This window comes from Carlito syrichta, unplaced genomic scaffold, assembly GCF_000164805.1.
Source record: "Carlito syrichta isolate Samal-C Ts95f unplaced genomic scaffold, Tarsius_syrichta-2.0.1 Scaffold315432, whole genome shotgun sequence".
NCBI lineage: Eukaryota > Metazoa > Chordata > Mammalia > Primates > Tarsiidae > Carlito > Carlito syrichta.
Window position 1 is genome coordinate 392207 of NW_007259528.1, and position 10383 is coordinate 402589.

A 10383-nucleotide genomic window follows, 5' to 3' on the forward strand; every position below is an offset into this window, starting at 1 on the left:
AATCGTTCTCTGACTTGACAATAGATGGCATTTAGGACTGAGCTTAAGGCTTTCATTTGCTGTTTTAGGGCAAGACTTCCTAATCCCTTTAAGTCTTCCTGTATACCCTTAACGAGAGGGGGTGGCCGCCCATAAAGAATCTCAAAAGGCAAGAAGCCTGTTTAATTCATCTAAAGGCCTGTTTCTGGGCCTTTTTCCATAGCAGGGGCTCTTGTTCACTCCCCTTTGAGGCTTCATGGAGGAGTTTCGTCATGATAGAGAAGTTAGGTATTTAAATTCTATAGACTAGTATAGGAACAGGACCACCCTTACAGTCCTTTTCTCTTTCCTTGTGGTTGTTGGTTGGGTCCTTCCTTTCTTCAATTTTTAGCAGCACTTACTTCCCTGAGATGTTTGAGTTTTTCATGGCCCAGGAAGTTTCTAGGGAAATAAGCTTATAAACTGTGATTAAAATTTGTCCCAAATGGACGACACATTTCCTTATGAACATTTATGTTTGTGGACCCCTTTCCTTCAGCGGTGTAGGAAAAAGGCCTACCATTAAACAATTTTAAAGTTTTAACAAATTCCATTTCAGGAACTTGGATCCAGAGTGATGCAATACCAAATATCTATGTTTAGTTTACTTGTATCTCCAAAGGATTTCTATTGATTATTATGCTAAACCACAAATTGAAAGATTGTACTGTCCTAGTTCTACATCTGATGTAGTTTTCCCTGGATTTGCCAAGGGGTGGGATAGGATGCCACTCGGCCTGTCGTAGGAAATTTATTTATGTCTAGCCTGTGCTAGCTACCCTGCCTCAATTATTTATTCTTTAGAGATTTTTTTTGATCCCATAATCAGTTGGGGTGCTGAGGGGTGAAGGTCTGTCTTCTGTAATTTCTTCAGAGCTGATAATGGGTGCAGTCCTGCCTAGCCAGAGATTGAAAATCTCTCCCTGTCTGACTTGAGGCATCCAGATTTGTTTCAGCAGTGGTATTGTTTGCCGGCACTGGCTGGAATTCTTGCACGACCATTATGTGGACATGAAATTACTGGATTCTCGCTCAATAAAAGGAATAAAGTCAGGCATACATTTTGACAATTTTAGGCAGTGGCTGATTACCTTTTGTACAAAAACTACAAGGCCTGAAGTTATTAGCATAACTTAAATGGTAAACTTTAATGTCTGTGGCTTTATTACAAGCACCAGCTTTTGGAGTTTTTAATGTATTTCTGGACTATAACAGTAACCTGACATATTGTTTTTAGACTATAACTTAAACTAGACACTCAAGTAAATCCTATATAAAATTTGAAGAGAAATCTGAAAAGGTTTGGAGACTTGCATCCAGAAAAGACTTTATTATGCCTAGATTGTTTATAGAATTTCTTCTGTATATATTTTTTTCATAAACTTTTCTTATACCATTTTTGCACGCTTATACTATATTATTTTTGTTCTTTAACCATTTTTAAAAAATATTCTTAGATAACTATCTACTTTTTTTTTTTTTTGAGTTATAGTCTCACCCTGTCACCCAGACTGGAGTACAGTGGCCACTCCCGGTCACCGCAGCCTCGACCTGCTAGGCTCCGGCGATCCTTCCACCTCAACCTTCTAAGTAGCTGGAACTACAGGCGCATGCTACCCCACCCGGCTAATTTTTGATTTATTGTAGAGATGAGGTCTCACCAATCTGCCCCGGTGGGTCTCGAACCCGCGGGCTCAGGAAATCCACTCACCTCTGCCTCCCAAAGCGTGGGATTACAGGCTAAGCCACCAATCCCAGTCCTATCTACTTTATTATAGGACAGAAATTAGCCATATAAGATTTCTTTTTTTTAGATAAAAATATCCTTTTTCTCATATTCCCCCTTTTTTTGTTTTCTTACTAAAACCTTATTTGTAGCCGGGCTCGGTGGCTCAGCCTGTAATCCCGTGCCTTTGGGAGGCTGAAGTGAGTGGATAGCCTGAGCCCGCGGGTTTGAGACCCGCCTGGGCAGCGAGACCTCATCTCTACAATAAATAAAAAAATCAACTGGGCGTGGTAGCACATGCCTGTAGTTCCGGCTACTTGGAAGGCTGAGGTGGGAGGATCGCTGGAGCCCAGCAGGTCGAGGCTGCGGTGGCCAGGAGCGGCCACTGCACTCCAGTCTGGGCAACAGAGTGAGACTCCAACTCAAAAAAAAAAAAAAAAACCTTATTTGTATACCAACAACCTTTTTATATTTTTCCTTTGCTTTTTGCTTTCCTTTTTATTTATTTATAGATAACCTTTTACAGTTATAATTTGAATTCACCTTTTAGTAACCATTAGGTGAAATATTTAACTTTTGGAACACCTTTAACTTTCACTAGAGAGCAGGTTTTAGGAGAAAGAAGTTCAGTATGAGCACAAGGGCTTAAAAACTTAGCCTCAGTATTAATTCAGAAATTAATCTGGACCTCAGTCACATTCATATAGACTCAAGGATTCTCCGTGGTGATGGTAAACAGAGTGCTTGGCTGGGCCGTGCCCCTCCCCCTTTAGTCAACAGCCACCATCACCAAGCTAGGTGCCCCCCGCCTTGGGAAAGACCGCACCATCTCTTTTAGTGGCTTTTTATTCTGGATGTTGGACAAGGTCCTGGGGGCTTAGGCCATCAAGAACAATTGTGCTTTAAGTCCCCAGACTGACCACATTCATAGCAGCTGATACCATTCCCCTTAGTAGGTTTATCCTTATCAGGTCTCTTTTGAGTGGTTGGAACTTTGCCATTAGTGGCAACTGCCAATTTGTTTACCTTTTCTCTGGTTAGTGCTCATTTTGGAGTTCTTCTCTTTTTTTTTTTCTTAATGTCTCAGTTTCTAAGAACTTCAGAGTCTTTCTATAATTGGGAGTTTGGTATTCATAGTTCTGAGTCAAGCCTCTGGAGTTAGGCATTTAACATTCTATAATCTTGTTTGCAAAGTAGTGAAATAAATTTTTTAAATGCCTCTACATACAGAACTTTTGACAATTTTATCTTCTTCTTATTATTATTATTGTTGGTTTACAAAGTGAATTTATTAATTGCCAGATAGTTTTGCTTCTTTCCAAATCTTATTATCTCCTAACTCGTAGTGAGTTCAAATTTGATTTTTAATAATGCATTTATTATTATTATTATTAAACCATGTAATTTTAATTTACTCCAATCATTCAAAATCTGTCCCATTGGGATGTCTGAGGGTACAGATTATTACATATTTTCTTGGTCATGTTTCTTGAAAACCCAGAATTTGTTTTGAACACTTGCAATTTATTTCTCAAAGGAGAATTCTAAAACAAACAAATAACTAAATAAAGTCGTAAACAGCAATGCCAGGAATCCCTGGAACCCTGATGGCTTTTTCCAGGCTGAGTGTTCTCAGTCTTCCTTGAAGCCCTTTTTTTTTCTTTTTTTTTTTGCTCCACTACTTTCCAATGATGTCTACAAAAATGGCCTGTACAAAACCGTTTTAGAGTGAACAGACCACATAGATGTAAAATGATCTGTTCCTACTTATTCCTAATTATGAACAGGCAAAATTGTCAAAAATCCTCATGAATTACTAAACAGTAGCCTTAGTTGTAAGACGTGGACAATTAAATGAGAGTGATTAGATCTCACTCTATGCTCCACAGAGTGTGCCTAGTACTTGACCTGTCCCTTAGGTGAAGTACCGAGCTTACAAGGTGACTTAATCAGGTGGGAATGGCCAGTCCCCATGCCTTAGTTAGTCCTGCAAAGTATTCAGTATTTAAGGTTTTACCAGTCTTGTAAGAGGTGTGCTAGTCAGGCATAGCCAAAAAAGCAAGTAGTAGTGTTATCTAGCATTATAATAAAAAGTAGGGACTCAGCATACATTACATGACTCTAAGAGACTTCCCAACAGTTTTACAGGGAAAAGCAGTTGATTACGATCTTAGGCAAGGCCTAAACCTTTAGAAACAGACTTACTTTTAACTAACCTGGCCTTTAGCATTTGAAAACAAGAACAGCCTATTCATTCCCTTAGTTGCCAGAGAAAGATTACAAAATTATTTTCTCCAAGGCTAGCATTAACTTGCACTGAGTTAGCAAAAGGCTAAGTAGCATATAAGAGACATTTCTACATTTCTTTACAGGTGGATTAGAATGAGCTCCTTCAGAATTTATGAAGGAGAATACAGGCTAAGGAAGGGAGGGGGCGTGGTCCCCGGAAAGACTTTAAGATAACCAGTAACACTTCACATATGCAGCAGGCAATTTTCCCACAATCTTAACAAAAGGCAGAAATTTTAACAGTGCCAACGGGTTGGGGGAAACACCAACCTGTAAACAAAAAACGCAAACAAGACTTTGCAAATATATCTATCCTGTGTATATCTAACTCATTGCCTCTAACAGCAGATCTCCTGTTGATAACAAACTGTCTTTGAAAAAGAGGGTCTCATGGTGTCTGGTATGGGCGAGTGGAAAACGAGATTATGGATCTCCTCTGCGTTAGTGTGTGCATCAGTCCCTCATCTGGGTTTGCTTTCTTGTGCCAGGTTAGATAAAACAAATAGAACGAAGTATGATGATTTTCAATTGCAGTGAATTAATTCAGAAGATAGTGTCATAGGCTGTGTAACCCAGCGGTAGTGATATTAGTTCTTACATTCCTCATGTTTTTATTTGTTGTTGGCAAATTCTTAAAAACTTGCTGTTTTAAATCTCCCTATAGAATACAAATTCTATAACGGAAGAGGTTTTTGCTGTTTTGTTCACTGTGCTATCTTCAATACTTAGAAAAATATCTGGAACACAGTAGTATCTCAATATTTGAATATATTAAAAATATGTTGCAATATTCAATATTTCCTCTAGGGGGAGAGAGTCACCATGAAATAGAAATTTCACTCATTTCAATTTGAAATCTATTTTAAAACATTGCATTAAGAAAATATTTTTCAAATGTTGGAATTTCTGCTTGTTAGGAGTTCAAAAACACAGATATGTTTTGTTTGTCACAAAATCAAGTACACTGTCAGGGAATTGCTACATTTTACAAAATGTTATAAATATGATGTTTCGGAAGGCTTATCCAAAAGGGGCCCTGTGGCTTAGCTGGTCAAAGCGCCTGTCTAGTAAACAGGAGATCCTGGGTTCGAATCCCAGCGGGGCCTTAGTTGCTCCATTTTGTCTTTTCAATAGTATGTTGCAAATAAATACGTGGAAGATGCATAAGGAATTCAAAGGTGGTAGAATCTGCATTGAGTGATCATTCTGAGAATCTCTTGCCAGGTAATTGCATCACAATATAAGGGTTGGAATGAAGGGAAAAGTGAAAAAGATTTCTATAGTTGGTAAAAAGCAATGGGCTTGCTGATAGCTAATAAGATTGAGATATATACAAATTATCTTGCAGTGTAAGGTATAGAGTAACGTTTCAAATTCTGTCCCAAAGTTTTAGTCTCCGGTCTCTATGTGATAGCCAACATTTTCAGCAACATGATGGATTTTAATTACCAATGTCAGACAAAGAATTAATAAGCCATGGCATTTGGTTTGAAGTAAAATACATATTTATTTTTTAGAACAAGTAAGAGAGCAATGGTGAAATTTAGACTCTGCCCATTTCAGTTTTGTATAACCCTAAGAATAGTCATATTTGTGCATCACTAGAACCTACTAAGTGCTAGGGGGAAAATGGAACTCAATTATATTTTGAGGAAACAAATAGTAAATGGATTATCACTTTCTTAAATCTTAAGTGACATTGTGGCTCTTAAATTAAAATGTACTTTGTGTAGTACTGGCCTACTCAATAGGCTTCTCAGTTTTATCTATCTAAGGATATTTCAAAGGTTATGATTGGAGTTCCACAGAGTTTTCTCTTTTCACTTCAATAAAAGTAGTCCCTGCACTGTGCCTGAAATCCTATTTATACTTCCTAGAACCTGATTCCTGCTTTCTTGTTTTATTCATAGCAATTCTCCCCCACCTACTTCCAAAGGAATGTGAGTGAAAAAAGATAATCACAAGCCTCATATAACTTTAATAGTACAGTATTCTCTCCCTCTTCTAAACTAAATTTGGTGAAGGCTGAGAATATCTTCAGACTTATGTGTTATATATTAAAGTATTATTCCTGCCCAATACTTACCAAAAACTCAGTCAGAGAGAGATAAATATGTTATCAGATACATGCCAGTTCAGTGACTCCAAACAATATTTGTCTGAAATATTAAGTAGAACACACAAATCAAGAGCCAGACTCTGATAACCTGACACCTGTCAGTTACTCCAAACTCAGCCTACACATTGGAAGGGAGGTTTTCTACATTATTAACATATAATGTTAATATATAGTGTCACCTTCCTCCGTTGTTAACATAGTTCTATACTATCTCACAGCCTGGTTGAAGGATAAAGAAGTAGAATTCTCCCTTCCCTCTCCCAGTTATATTTAGGGGAAAAAAAGATAAGGAAATTAAGAAGAATGACAGAAGATGAGACAGAATATAAGGTGCCAGTGTTATTTAAACCTTGTAAAATAATAGATTCAGTGGATAATTTTATAGAAGAGGGTCACGAAATATTCTTAGAAAGATAATGATTAAAACAAATTCAAGAAAGTGAGACAGACAAATGAAAATAATCTAACAAAAAGATTGCAAGCAAACAAAATTTTGAAAATATCTGACAGTTTACTAGCAGTTGCTTTGGTATTTACAGAGACAAATTTATACATCAATTCTTGAAATATGATTTTTTAATGACTTTAAAAAATTTTTACACTCTGGAGCAGATAGAATATTCTTTAGACAGAGTGTCTCATCTGAAGAGCTCTTTGCTTTAATTTTCCAATGGATCCATTGATTAGCTTGTCAGAAGACTGGTGTTGAAAAACTTACAGGCAATTGATTAAACCATGTTTTAGAGATCTAAAAATACGAACAGTCTGTTAGTCAGCATGAAATTAGTTCTGATCTTATGGACTCCTGAGATCAATTTTAAAGTAAAGTGTCCAGTTGTTCCAAAATGTGAAAGAGCTTAATGAGGGTCAAAATTTGGAAATCAATTCTATTTGCCTTGGTTTATAATACTTGAATTTGAAAAGCAATGAAATGTGCTAAAAATCTAGGAAAACTTGCTCAATTTTAATGAACTTGTTTCTTTGGTTTACTATTTATTGCCTTTATCAACAATATGAAAGATGTTTGCTTGTTTTTTGCCTGTGTAATCTGCCTAAATAGCAAATAGCCTGTGTTTTAGCAGAATAGCATTTTACAGTTTATGCTGGCATTATTAAATCCTTTATCATTTAAGAAAACAAAGGTTTCTTAGGAATAAAGTTCTCTGCAATCATATCTTCTTCTATGAGAATTTTAAATGTTTTATTATCACGTTCAAATAAGTAGCCAAGTATCTGCTCAAGCATCCTTGGTCCAATTTCTATTCTAAGTGTTCCAATGTCCTGATAACTTTCCCAGAGCAAATCCTAAATGTAAAATAACTCATACAGGATACCTTTTGCACCTAAAACTGTCTTTATGATTTTCCAGAAGGACTGCAGAGAAACATAAAGATTTTTTTCTTCACCTTGTAAAAAGAGGGGTGCTAGAAAGAATTAGATTTATCTGATATGTTACTTTGAATGGAGAGAGTGGCTAAATTAGAAGAGATGCCAAAAGAAAAAAAAAAAGGAGGAGGAGAGATGCTTAGTCTTCTCTAGGTAAAATGTGCATGGGTAAAATGTTATTACTATGATACAAATATTTCAGAAACTGTATATTAAATGTGAACTTCTTAGAGCTTAATCAGTACTCTCACTGTTCATGACATGTTTCTTTCTTTCTTTTGTTTTTTTTTTTTTTTGATTTGGAGTCTCACTCTTCATCACCCAGGCTGGAGTGCAGTGCAATGACACGCTCACAGTCACTGCAGCCTCAGTCTGCTGGGCTTAGGCGATCCTTCCATTTCAACCTTCCAAGTAGCTAGAACTACAGATTCATGCCACCACGCCCAGCTAGTTTTTGTGATTTATTGTAGAGATGATGTCTCACCAAGTTGCCTGGGCTAGTCTTGAACTCTCAGGCTCAGACAATCCTCTTGCCTCGGCCTCCCAAGGTGCTGGGATTACAGGCCGACATGTTTCTATTTATCAGAGTTCTAGTATTGCTTTGTCTGATGTTAGACAATAACAGTAGAGTAACACTAAGTCATAATTTCAGTTATTTTTAAAATGTGTTCTTAATCACAATTTTACTTTCTTAATTTAAGTCTAGAAATTTCTAGACCAGTAGCTTATAATTGGGGATTTATATCAATTATCTAAGATGTTTGGTTAATATATAAATGTAGGACCTACTCTAATCTTATCAAATCTCTCTGCTTGAATTATTTATATATTATTGACATATTCTATTGTATGGCTTTATATAAACATGTTATATTATATCTCAGGATTATTATGTGTTATATGCCAAGATTTTTTTCTCTGTAAAGATTATGTTTCATCCACTTTTCTAAATTAAATGCAGCGTTCATTATCTTCTTCGAAAATTTGTTTGATCACCATGTTCATAGCTATTTTGTCTAAAACTTATTTTGGACTGGCTTTATTATCTTGTTTTGCATACCACAGAAAAATAAAATTTCTTATTGGTGTCATTACTCTTATAAACTCTTATCAAATATGTTGCTTTTGAAAATTATAAATTAACGAGAACGATTTAAAATCTTTTGTCATCTACATATAATTATTTTGTTTTACCTTGATGCTTTCCTGAAAGCCCTTGCAATAAGCTACAGATCTTCAACAAAGGACTATCTCAAAACCCCATGGAAAAAGACTATTCCAGGTACTTTTGGGTACAGGGTTCTGATGGCATCACTTAAACAACTTTTAAGATCATACCATCTTTTAAGCTAGCGTTTACAAACTCTAGTTAAGAAATTCATGAATTTAGAGAGATAAAACAATCCTGCAAACAAAAAGACTCTTTCAGAACAGAAGAAAGAGAGAACATACTTTGTTGCATAAACATTAACAGATTTGCATGTGCATAAGGGAGTACAAAAGTAATGACAGAATTTGGACAAAATCTCACTCGTTTTATGCAGCAAAGCTGAAGAAAACAATAACTTCTTTTAACTCCTTGATAAGCAAAGAGCTGTACCTCATGATTGTCTCCATACATCTATGAGACATCCCGAGCTAATTCTAGAGATATATTTTTACATGTCCAAAGTTTTTTTGGTTCACAACCTTGGAAATAGCCCTACATTACAGAAGTTGGAGACTGAGTTTAATCTTTTAAAATACTCATCTATTCTGAAGATTACAGTAAGACTTCAGACTCACTGTGTCTCCAAGAAAACATTCTAAGAAGGGAGGGATGGGCACTGTGCCGTATATAAGTGGAGAACATCATTTTCATCTTCCCTTACAACTGCTAACTCAAGATCTAGTGGAAAAGATTTAATTACATAGGACTACATGAACTTATGAGGTATGACTATAGGGATTTTTGTTGTTTTGGTTTTGGGGGAATTTTTTTGAATACTGTTGATGTTTTAGCATTCTGTTTTCTAGATATGTATTTTTTTTAAAGCCCTTTCTCTTTCCTCTTAAGCTATCTATGTAAAAAGCCATCTACTCATAACAATTTAGTAGACTTTGCTTTTGTAAACTAAAATAAAACATTTGTAAATGTCTTATTTCCCTGCCTGACCCCTTCAGAATTGGAAAATTCTTATCAAGCAGTCTTATTTTCATGGCAATATAGGTATTTGCGTAGGTTCAATGAGAACCTCCTTTTTACTAGAATGTAATTGGAAACACTGTTTATGCAACTAAGGCTTTGTCTCAAACGTCATATTTGAAAATTATGCTTATTTGAGCAGATATGACCAGTTTTTTAAAAATAAGGTTTACTTTATGGAGGCTTACAAAGCAATTTACAAAAAACTGGCCTGGCCTGGTGCCTGGCTTGCTTGGTTCCTAGCCTCACACATGAGTGTGAAAGGACACTTCCTGGAAGACCAAAACAAAATATATTGGGGACCTTGAGAAGAGAGACATTCACTCAAATTTATAGATATTGCAGGTAAAACTGGGTGGCAAGTTCTTGGCTTCTGAACTAATAAGAATAGTAAATGATGAGTCTTAAAAGTTCAATCTGGCCGGGAACAGTGGCTCAAGTCTGTAATTTCAGCACTTTGGGAGGCAAGGGCAAAAGGATTGCCTGAGTCAAGGGGTTCAAGACCAGCCTGGACAACTTGGTGAAACCTCCTCTTTACAATAAATCAAAAAATTAGCCGGGTGTGGTGGCAGGTTCCTGCGGTTCCAGCTACTTAGAAGGCTGAGGTGAAAGGATCACCTGAGCCCAGCAGGTTGAGGCTGCAGTGGCCGTGAGCATGCT

General features: G+C 36.4%; 1 non-coding gene across 1 annotated transcript; it reads left to right on the forward strand.

Moving 5' to 3' along the window:
• The first annotated feature begins 5065 nt into the window (after positions 1-5065).
• Positions 5066-5139, forward strand: TRNAT-AGU. The gene has a single exon. It is a non-coding gene; the product is annotated as a tRNA-Thr (tRNA).
• The last annotated feature ends 5244 nt before the right edge of the window (positions 5140-10383 follow it).